Source organism: Arachis ipaensis, chromosome B2 (genome assembly GCF_059453495.1).
Source record: "Arachis ipaensis isolate K30076 ecotype BB chromosome B2, ASM5945349v1, whole genome shotgun sequence".
Taxonomy (NCBI): Eukaryota; Viridiplantae; Streptophyta; class Magnoliopsida; order Fabales; family Fabaceae; genus Arachis; species Arachis ipaensis.
The window spans coordinates 7,398,959-7,411,429 of NC_142437.1; positions in this window are offsets into that span (position 1 = coordinate 7,398,959).

The following is a 12,471-nucleotide window of genomic DNA, read 5'->3' on the forward strand; positions in this document are numbered from 1 at the left end:
TCAATTCAGAGATCCCTAAGGCTGTCCATACTCTATCCAACCTCTCTGCAGCCACCCCTTCGTCACCCTTCTCACTGCATCGTCACACCTCATCGTGCCATCACCCTTACCGCGTCGTAATTTCTATTTGCAGCATTCCTTTTCGTAACTCTGCCGTCGTGTCCATTCTCCTTTTTGTTGCCGCGTCTCCCACCTCGTCCACTGCTTTTTCCTTTGGCTCGTCGTTGCGTTCCCCCATTGCGTTATTTCGAAAGAAGTCACCATCGTGTCATTTAGACTTTTTGTATAAAATCTTGCCGTTTTTGTATAAGATAGATACTTGTAGCTCTATTCATATGAAAATTAATAATTAGTTAGAACTATTATGTAGATGGGGAATGGGGTCCCTGCGGGGAATGGGGCTCCGTGGGGAATGGGGATGGGGAGCAATATTCCCCCACAGCGGGAAATGGGGCGGGGATGGGGAGCAAATCTGAGGGCGGGGATGGGGAGCAGGGAGGCATCCCCCGCCCCTGTCCTGCCCCATTGACATCCCTAAATGGAATCAGAATTCTGTACATGATACGGTTCAAATTGGGGTTCATTATAAGCTTGGGGTATATATTGTGTTAGTATTTCCGGTGTTGTTGTTGGGGCAGCATGAAAAGGCTGAGAACTAGAATTGTGTTGTGAATTTAAGGTATTTGTGGCTTCTTGTTGCTGTATGGGATTACTAGACTGTCTCATGGTTGAGGTGGGTTGGCTAACAAAATTTCTGTCTTGTGATAATGATGTCCTTACTTGTGTGTTGGGCTGAGTGTTGGGTTGTATATTGGGATGTTGATTGAGTTGGCTATTGGGCCTGGTACCTGACTGTGTGGTGGGCTGGGTTTTGGGATGATCAGTTGTGTTGGCCATCTTCGTAACCTTCTTTTTTCTAGGAGTTAGAGTCTTCTTTGCACAAATCTTTTTTCTCCCCTTTGAAGGAGATGCAACATTACCACCACCATCTTCAACAACTTCTGGCAAGCTTATTGGGTGCTCAGTGTATACACAAATTCTACTATCATTCCTTAATGCAGCTTCATACATCTCTATTATGTCTTTATCACTCCTTAATAACTTTAAACCACCATTAAGCTCCATTCTAGGCACTAACAAATAGCATTCATTGATCATGGTGTATCCTATATCTCTAAGGAGGTCATTGATAAAAAATCCATTAAGAGTATCAACATTGACCCTTCGAATTTCAGATTTCTCTCCACCTACATACATAGTTTTTCCATCTTTTGTTCTCTCAAATTTTTCTCTGTGATATATCTCCAAAGTGATATGTAATGTAGCCATCTACGCAAAAGAATTTAAAATCCACCATTAGTGGCAATCTTACAAACTCCAAGTTACTCAAACCCTAACCATCATAGTACCTAACTTCACTATTAATTTGGTTTCAAGAACAATAATTACCACAATATTCGAATCATAAAAAATTATACGGCTTAAATAGAGGAACAAGAATATAATGAAGTTACCACAAATCCAAACCCTATCAGAAATAACCACAACAATAGAACTAATTTTTTCACGTTGAACGAACAACTCTTATAACTTAGAGGTTACAATCATTGAATGACTTAGTTCATAAAAGTATTACCTCATAGAGCCTTTAAGTGTGACAGAATTCGCCTATAAACACGGTCCGTTGGAGAAGCAGCAACCTCCTTCTTCAATGTTGTCACAGGAATGGAATCAGAGTACAATAGGAGTACGCTAGAGAAGAAGAAGATGAAAAATTGCTCTGTTAGGGCATGATTGATGTCACGCTCAAAAGGGAGGGGTAACACCTCTTTCTGTTCTTCTAATTTCAATCCTTGAAAGAGTAACGTTTTCTTTTTTAATAAAATAATTAAATGCAATTAAATAAATACAATTTTAACAAAAAAAAATTTAATCCACGTAAGGCATTCTTTTGCCACGTTGCAATGGATGTGGACACATTGTATAATTTAACAACATTCTATTAACATTTGGTCACATTTGACAAACGGAGCAAATCAATTGTGGGTATTTGAGAAGTTTTGATCTTCCATGGTTACTTTTGTCAGTGAATCAATCTTTCATGGTTACTTTTGGTGGTTTAGCCCATAGAACAATATTTTCCAAACATAGCGTATAAATACAATATATTTATAAGTACAACATTATTGGCTTGGTTTTTGTTTTTGGTCACAGTATTATTGGTTTTGTTGAATGAGAAGTCTAGGAATGAAAACAATGGAGAACCAGGATGAATTAAAACAAACAAATAAATGTTTTTTTAGTACAAATAAAAGTTTTACTATAAAACATTAATATGACCCAGTTCCTACATGGCCCATTTAATGTTGCTAGTGCATGGTCAATCAGCTCATGTTGCAACTATAGTCACCAAAAAACAAACAATAGAGTATCTATTTTTGACCTTTCAAACCCCATTGGACATCCAATTGGATAATTTTATAGAGCGCAAAAAACAAAACACAACCTACTACTTATTCGTAAATTTGAATCCTCTAAATTTTGAATTTTTATTTTAGAGAATAAAATGTGATCTTTTACTCTTAAATATTTTCTCTTAATTCCACCTATAAAATAAATAGTGATACTTTATCCTCTAAAATAAAATTTAAAATTTAAAAAATCTAAATCCCTTATTCATTCTCAAAAGATTGAAATTTCATTAAAAGCGTTACAGCAATGACATACCGAAAACTCTTCCGTATATATATCTTTTAATTTGAAAACGCGTTTGTACAACATCTTTTTTATTTTATCCAAGTATCATACGTTAGTGGAAAGCACAACAAACTCGATATAATTAAAGAACATGGACAATGACTTGTTTCAGAGAATCAAAAGTGGTCCAAAGAATCAAAGATCCTATTATTTAATTTGTTTTTATTTATTCATTTATCTCATATGGAATTGGAAGAGAGTATCATTGAAATGGTGGTGACAAGAAAGAAATTTGTTGATCACGTGCCTTAACCTTTTTATCAATTCATTTCATGGGTTCAAAATATTTTTTATTTAAATTTTTTCCTTAAAAATATTAATCTTTTGTATGCTTTTTTTTGTCTTTATTAGCATTACTTTTGAACTATCACCTGCATAAGTTCTATGCTATTTTCTATACACAAATGCAGAGGTTACTAATCTCTTCACAAAAAGCATAGTATATTTCATATTTCGAAGATTATTATATTTATTTAAAATAAGAGTAAAAATGATCAAATTTATTTTTGAAAAATTATATATTTTTTAAATTAATTTTTAAATTTTTTTAATTAAATTTATCTTTTAAAAATCTTAATTTAGTCATTTATTTTTCTGTTAATTTTGTGACTGACGCGTCAAAATTTATTGACGTTTAATAACGTCACACTGATTATAACACATTCGTAAGTCGTAACAGTCAAATTAATCTCAAATTAAAAAAAATTGAGACATTGTTAATTTGTCAAATTAGATAATCATTTGTCAAAAAACTTCAAATATTTATAAAATATAAATTATATATATATGATCCTAATAAAGCATAGACATTTAGTTTTATTTCTTAAAAAAATATATACACAAATATGTATCCACTTTAGTTAATTGGAACCAATGTAAGAATGACGGTATTTTTATGTTAATTAAGAATGTTTCACATCTAAACAATCATTCAATCAATACTGTTATTTTTTTCTTAAGCTAAAACATTCATTGAATGAAACTTAAAAGTTTGGGTTTGACAGTGCACTCCATACAAAAATAAAGATGGAATATCCCATAATCTGATATGATATCACTTAAAAAAAAGAAAAAACTTAAAAAAGTGCAACAAAATAAACTTAATGTGAGAGGTTAGTGTGGCCTTCAAAGAGCTTCATCTTCATCCTTTTGTTAGTACTTGAAAATCATTTTCCAACTTAGTTGCTGCCTCTAAAATCTGCTGATGGCCAATTTTATTTCCAAAAATAAATAAATATATAAAATGTGTATTTATACGAAAGGGGAATAAATAATATATTCTCATATATATGGGAATGACAAAGGCTTCCAATTTTATTTGCATGAGCTTACATCCTAAGAAATACTATTGTTTCAAGGGGCCACCTGAAACTGGATTGTGTTTGGGCTTGAACGTGATGTCCAAACTTTCAGTGAGGTGGTTTTTGACTTAGTCCGTGTCAAGCAGCCGTCATCCGAGTTGTTTGTGAGGAGATAAAGGGTGGTACTTGTTAAGCACTTCGATGCCTAAGTCAGCAAGGGACTTAGCAGGAGTGTCAGTGGATTTTGATGTATATAAAATTTTACATAATTAGAATAACTTATTTTTTAAGTAACCCATGAAAATTAATATTTAATTTTGCATATCTATCGCTTTTTTTACTTCAATAAAAAAAAATCTAAATTTATTAGATTGTTTAAATTGAAATTTATTACACTATTTTTATAAATTGATATATGTTATTATTTCTCCATAAATCGAATAATCTGTAACCATTTATTAAATAAAATTTGCAATCATGAAAACTAAAGAGAAGATTAAATTAAATTCTATTAGGCGAATACAACTTCCTTGAGGCAAAACTACACAAGGCATTTCACACTTAAGAAGCCTATTCAGTATTATTATCTCATTATGTATTATTTATATAGTAATTAGTATTACTTATGTATGTATCTATGTATTAATACATATGTAATACATAATTGTTATGTATGTATTAATGTTTAAATATATACATCATTAATTATATATCTCCTATGTATTAATAATACATAATATTATCTCATTATGTATTAATATTTAATAATGTATTAGCTTTACATTAATTCATACGTACATAGTTAATTATATGTTAATACTTAATTTTGTATTACCTATTTATGTATTAATACAAAAATTACTTATATATAATTATTTTTGTTAAATAATTAAATAATATTTTTTATTTATATGACAAAAATATCCTTCAATCAAAATTAAAATTAAATCAATCTAAATAATTTTAGCAAAACAGAAAAAACAAAATCAAATTAAATTGGGTTTACTTTTTTTTCATCCAGTATCAAAATTCATTGTTCCCCAAAAATGATAAACCAAACCCTAACCCAAGCAAAAACTCAAAACCAGTCCACTTCTCCTATCATTTGTCTCTCTCGGCTCGCTCTTCCAGTAGTATGTTGCTTCCTTAATCCAGAAACCCTATTTTTACTGTGTGATTCACAGTCTTGTGTCTTCATATTGTCACCGCTGCATCGTGTGGTCTCACCTTCGCCGCTCTGTCTTGCGCCGTCGTGCTATTGCCGTCCTGCCTCGCCTCGCCTCGTCGCATTGTCTACTCCTTTGAGTATAGCTCGCTGCTCACCTTTGCTTCCCTTTCATTTACATGTGGTTTATATTTTTCTTTCTTGAGATATGTTAAGTTGTGTGATTTATTACAGGTATGACACACTTGTGCATGAACCTTTTACAAGAATTGGTTCAAAAGGAAGGATCTAATATACCTTTTTATAATACAGAATGATTTGGCGAGGCTTAAATTTCGATATTTGTCACATAGGTATAATTGAAAGGGAGGTTTTCATTGGACAAAAAGCCAAAGCCAAGAAATAGGCAGAGATGTGTGCAACAAATGTTGCATGTACAATTTTAAAAGAATGAAAAGGTAGTTTCATAGTTTTTCATTTTATAATATGTCCATAAACATAGATGCTGAAAAACTGATCATTTGAAATGCAGTAAGCAAACTTCTGCACAACTTAGGGATAAATTTTTTTTCGAAATTTTTATTATTGGTGTTGGTAGTGGTGGTGGTGTTCTAAATAAAAATTTGTTGCATTAATTTTTGAAGTAATGACCTAATTCATTGTTTTCTTGCAACGAAGAGGCTCGAGTTAGAGAAATTAGCAGCATCTAAATCTCTTGCTTGTCTAGAGGAACTCTTTTATGGTATATAGGTTAAACAGATCCCGCAGAACCAATTGATTATCACAATAAGGTAGATCTAGTTTGCATATTCAATGTGATTGCTTAAGATGGTAACCATCCGTTCATTGTTTTCTTAAGAAATTTGTATGGATATTTCGTAGAAGTTCCAAAACATGACTATTTTTCCACATGAATGAATGTAATGCTACTAATTATTTAATCTTTCTATAACTTAAGTATCAATTCTTTTCACAATTGTGGAATTAAGTACTATTTTACTCGAAGCTACCTAAAAAAAACAAGTAGTTCTTTAAACTGAAGTTAAAGACTATTCTAATTCAAATATGAAGTTATGCAAAACAAAAATTTAGATAAAGTTGTCATAATTAATATATACATAAATAAGTAGTTTATTAATTTCATTATGAATTTTTAATTCAAAACATATACATTTGTCAAAATATAATTCACTCTCTCCATAAAACATTTAAAGATTATATATTACAAAAAAAATGTTATTGTCCAAAACTTATTAAAATGTTTTATGTTGTAGTCTTATTTGTAGTAATGATCAAAATTAATCTACACAAAAACCGCACCAATATTAAACGTACTCCCAATATATTACTTATGTATGTATTATGTATGTATGTATGTATTACCTAGTAATTAATATATAATTATAGATTAATACATAGATATTATTACCTCATTATGTATTATCTATGTATGAATTACCTATGTATGTATTATGTGTGTGTATATATTATCTATGTAATTAAAAAATAATTATACATTAATATATATATATATATATATATATATATATATATATATATATATATATATATATGTGTGTGTGTGTGTGTATTATCTATGTATTAATTAATACATTCATAGTTAATTATTTATTACTTATATATTAATTAGTATTACCTATGTTATGTATGTATTAATACATATGTAATACATATTTAAGATGTATATATGAATATATAAATACATATACGTAATTAAATTGTATTACCACTCATCCTCTAAAAAAGTTAAATATATTATTAAATATTATGTTAATCACTTGTTAATATGTTATATGTTACTTATGTAAAAATATATATAGCTAATTATATATTAATTAATATATACACAACTAATTATGTATTACCTATTTATGTATTATTACATAATTATGTATTCCTTATATATAAATTAATATTATTTATGTTATGTATGCATGTATTAATATAATACATGATTATTATATATGTATTAATTTATAAATACAGACATAATTAATTATGTATTACTTATATATTAATTAATACATAATTAGTGCAGCGACTCTTGTGTTCCACAGACATGGCATAAAATAAATGAGAAAAATATTAAATGTATATTAATTAAAATAATAAGGCTTATAATTAGTATTCAATTAGATTTTTTTTTTGGTGACAGTATTCAATTAGATTAAATACACGTAATGTAGGTTTAAGTAAAAAATATTAACCAGTATATATAAATATATACAATATATAATAAATAATTTTTAAAATAAATAAAATATATTTGTATACAAATTTAATTTACATAATTTTACAATGGTAGATAGACTATTAAAAAAAAAATTATTAAGATTATGGTTCTTTTCAAATACAACATATATTGCCTTCAGCTAATTTGTTTTGCTTGAAACTCCAAGGATTTTGTTTTAAAATTTGTATAATTTGAACTCCATTAATAAATACAAAAGGATAAACTCTATAATGATGTAAACTATTCTTTCATCTCCAAAATTCTCAACTATGGAATGATCATTCTGTATAACAAAAATATATTAGAATAATAAGTCTTCCTATAAATCCTGGTTAAATTAGTAGATAATTAGTCAATAAATTAGTTTTTAACAAAGAAGATTAGAAATGCGAAAAATAATATTAAATTATGGTAGAGCTCATCAAAACGAGAATTTTGACACTAATTTTGAAGAAATCGGTCTAAAATTGGACCGGACAAGTCGAACCGGTCCCAAACTGAGCTGTCGATCCAACCGGACCAGCCCTTTTAAATGAGCCCAAGCCTTTCATCCCCTTCATTTCAACAAAAACATAACTGAAGCATACCTTGGGGAAAAGAAAACGAAACTTTACCGAAAACCCTTACGGTGGTTTTCGATCCCCGTAACTTCCTCGTCCGAGCTCCAATCGCCGCATTGTTTGTGGCCACATGATCACCGCGTCGAGCTCTACGTTTCTACTAGAACAATTTTATAGGTAACTTGTTATTTCACCTTAGTTTCTCCTTTCCCCCAATTTTTGAATTATGAATAGGAAGGTTGAATTTCTTGGATTTCTGATGTTTTAGGATCCAATTAGTTTGAGGAAAATGTTCACTCTTGCTTATGTGAAGCTTGGGTAAGGTGAAGATACGATAATTCTATTTTAATTTTATTGAATTTGAGCTTTGAGTATTAAATTGGATATATATGTGTTATGAATGTGTATTAGGTTGTGAATAAATAATTGGAGCTTGAAATTGTGAATACTGGAACTTGGAGGAAGCTGATTAGTTGAGGTTCTGAGGGGCTGTCTTGATTTTGAATAAATAGCTTTGGTCGTTACATGGAAATGGGCCAAGGTATGGTTTAGGTTTCTTGCATTTAATATATAATGTTCTGTGAAAACTTAGGCTAGATGACCATAGGATAAGTTGGAATGTAGTAATATGATTAATGTTTAGTAATTTGTTATTGAGTATTTTTGGTTTGTGTTTGTAGACAATTAGTAATTGATTGTGGATGGTGGTTGTTATGTCGAGTTGGAAAGAATCATGATTAAATGTGTTGGATGTTGAGTGTTGTTGCTGGGTGTTGTGTTGAAATTGATATGTTGAAAGTGAATGGAATGAAAATTGTGGATGAGAATGAGGTTTAAAGGGTTTGAAAAATTTGGTTTTGGGTTGAATTTTGGTGGGCTATAACTTGGCTTCTAGAACCCCAAATTGATTACAACTTGTTTTAAATAAAAATTGGACTCGTGAGGTTTATGCCGTTCGAAGAATGGAAGAAAAACGATTTAAAGTGACTGAGTTATGCCATTTGGAAAATTGAGTTTATAAATGTGTTTGAAACCAATTATGCAGCTTTGCTTTTTTTTTTTTCAATTCTGCTACTGCTGCATTGTTATGCATCTGCCTTATTTTTTTTAAAGGACGTACGCCCGCGTACGCGTGGAGTGGATTTTCAGCGATGCGTAAGCGACGGTCCATGCGTGCGCGTAAGGGGTAAAAAGCATGTCCACGCGTACGCGTGACATGAAGATTTTACCTACGCGTACGCATGACAAGGGACGCGCACGCGAGCTGCGTTGTTGCAATTCCACGCATACGCGTGCCACTCTTTTCTAGCAAACATGATTTTAAGGTTTTTTAAAACATATTTCAAACTATTAAACCTCTATTTTCATTCCATTGGTCATAAATAATAGTGTTGAACTTGATAATCAGATGAAGCTAGAAAATGAGGATAACTTGAAGGTGAAGTAAAGTTGAAAAGTGATGAATTGATTATGAGATGTTATGGATATGTCATATATGATGCTTGACTGGATATTCTGATGAAATATTATATATAAAATTTGGCTTGAATAATTTAATGATATGAGATATGAGGTTCCCTGGATTAACTGTCATGGCTTGCCACCACGTGTACCAGGTTGAAAACTCGATACTCTGTTGACCATACGACGTAAGTGTGACCGGGCACTATATAAATTCCCGGGAATGTTAACCCCATTGAGCAATATTGATTATTTGAGATAAAGTTATGCATAGACTCTTGGGGATGCACGTCGGGGGACCGTCTAAGTACAATTCAGACTTGTCGGGTTGGCTGGATAACCGACAGATGAGCCTCATCAGCCATAGGACAGGCATGCATCATATGCATAATACTTGAATTATTTGCTTGTGCTTTAATTGGGTGTACCTATGTGTACTTGCCATGTTAAATGTGTATTTGTTACTTGCAGTAATTGTAACCTTCTTGTGCTTGCCTTTATCTATTTATTTGTCTGTGAAAATGCATGACGGAGTTGGAGGTATGGAGGAATGGTAGTATGGGACTTAGATTTTAAGGTTAAGTTAGAATTAAATATTCTTAGAAAACCACCTTTTATGGCTTCTGTTTAATACTTTAAGCTCTATAATCTGAGTGTCGGCATTCTAGGATTGCCTCTGGCATTCTCAGGACCTTATATATTATGTGTGTAACACCTTTACCATACTAAAAACCTTCGGTTCTCATTCCATACTATGTTGTTATTTTTCAGATGCAGGTCGAGAGGCATCTCGTTAGGCGTCTGGGCTCCTGAAGCGAAGTGGTTACTGGGTTATTTTGTTATACAGAGATGTATATATATGTACTTAGCTTTCTCTTCGCATAACTTATTCTTTTTGGTCCTCTTAGAGGTTTATGGAGAGGCAGGATTTTGTTTCTTTACATATGGATTTTGGATATGTATGTATATATGTGTAAATATTCTCCGGCTAGCCTTGGCTTCGCAGGCTGAGTTAGGAGCTTGTTATTTTATATCTTTGGCACTCTATTCCTACTTTTATAATCTTACATTTGATGGTTATAGCTTTCTTAGCACGCAAGTTAACTCGTTTCTTGAGTGTTGCGCTTTTATTTCGCGATTTTTATTTCCTCTATTCTTCAAGGCTCCTAGTATATTATAATTCTTTTGCTACTATATGTACACATTTTATTTTAGAAGTCGTAGCACTTCACTACCCCTGTATTACATCTAGGTGTAATGCTCTGTGTGGTAGGGTGTTACATTATAGTATCAGAGCAGTTCGTTCCTGTAGAGCCTGAGAGACGAACTGATTATGCTTCTGAGCATACTCTGTGTGTGATTATGTGCTACTTAGGATATCAGACTGGTATGTGTAGCATACGTATTCGTGAGCATCCATTTAGGACTTTTAAGCATTGAACTTGAGATATTGAGACTGATCACTGATAAACCCCGATTTTGTGGTTTATCTTGTGCTTATTTTGGGGGATTTTATCACCTTTTCCCACATTTATTCAATGAAATAGCATGGTTTTGCAATTCTCCCTTGATTTGTGCTTAAAAGTGAAAACATGCTTTTTAGGCCCTAAAATTGATGATTTTAATTCATTTTAATTCCATTCGATGCCTTGATATGTTTGTTGAGTAATTTCAGGTTCAAAAGGCAAGTATTGGATGGAAGAAGTGAGGAGAAAAGCATGCAAGTGGGAGAACTCATGAAAAAATGAAGGAACCGTAAAGCTGTCAAGTCTGACCTCTTCGCACTCAAATGACCATAACTTGAGCTACAAAGGTCCAAATGAGGCGGTTCTAGTTGCGTTGGAAAGCTAACATCCGGGGCTTCGAAATGATATAAATTTTGCTATATGTTTCTTCGCGTTCAGGGGCGCGCACGCGCACTTTGCGCGCGCGCGCCAATGCTGTCCGTGACCCACTTTATAGAAATCGTGGCCAGCGATTTTGCAGCCCATTTTGGGCCCAATCCAACCCATTTCTGATTCTATTGAACCCAAGGATTGAGGGGGGAATGTAACAAGTAGTCATAGTTTAGTTTTTACCATGTTTTAGGTTAGAATTCTAGAGAGAGAGGCTCTCTCTTCTCTCTAGATTTTAGGGTAGTTTAGGTTTAATTTTCTCAAATCTCACTTTCAATTCTTGTTTTGATTCTAATTCTCTTACATTTTAGTATTCTATTGTCTTCATCTCCTTAGTTTCTCTTGTTAATTTCTTGTTTTGCTCTCTTTTATGTTTATGAACATTGTTAGATCTTAATTTTCTTTAATGCAATTTTATATGTTTGATGTTCTTTTTATTGTTGATTTGAGTTGAGATCTTACTTTCCTTGCAATTGAGTAGTGTAGATTTACTTTTCTTGCACATTTACTATGCTTTCCTTTTATACCCACCAAGTGTTTGACAAAATGCTTGGTTGGGATTTAGAGTAGATTTTGAGCATTCTTGGCTTGGAAAGAGTAATTGGGCAATCTTGAGTCATGAAAACCCAACTCATGTTGGTGATATAGAGTTGTTAGCTAATATTGTTTCCATTGACGCTAATCTTTTGCTAATTAAATTAGTGAGTTGATTAGGACTTTTGGAATATTGTTTCCATTGATGCTAATTTTTTGCTATTAGTAAGTCGATTAGGACTTTTGGATTGAGATTAGCTAGTCTCATTAGACTTTCTCCCTATTTGTTGGAGTTGACGTAATGAGATAAATTCTTGTTTATATTTGTAACATGATTGATTAATCTTGTTTGACTTTCTCCCTATTTGTTGGAGTTGACTAAATAAGATGAATTAATCATGCATGACTAGGATAGAAAGCCTATGATCTCAACACTTGCCATGAATGTCTCTCTTTATTAATCGCTTTCTTTAGTTACTTGCTTAATTTACTTTTCCTTGTCATTTAAATTTCTTGCCAATATCAACAAAACCCCCTATACCCC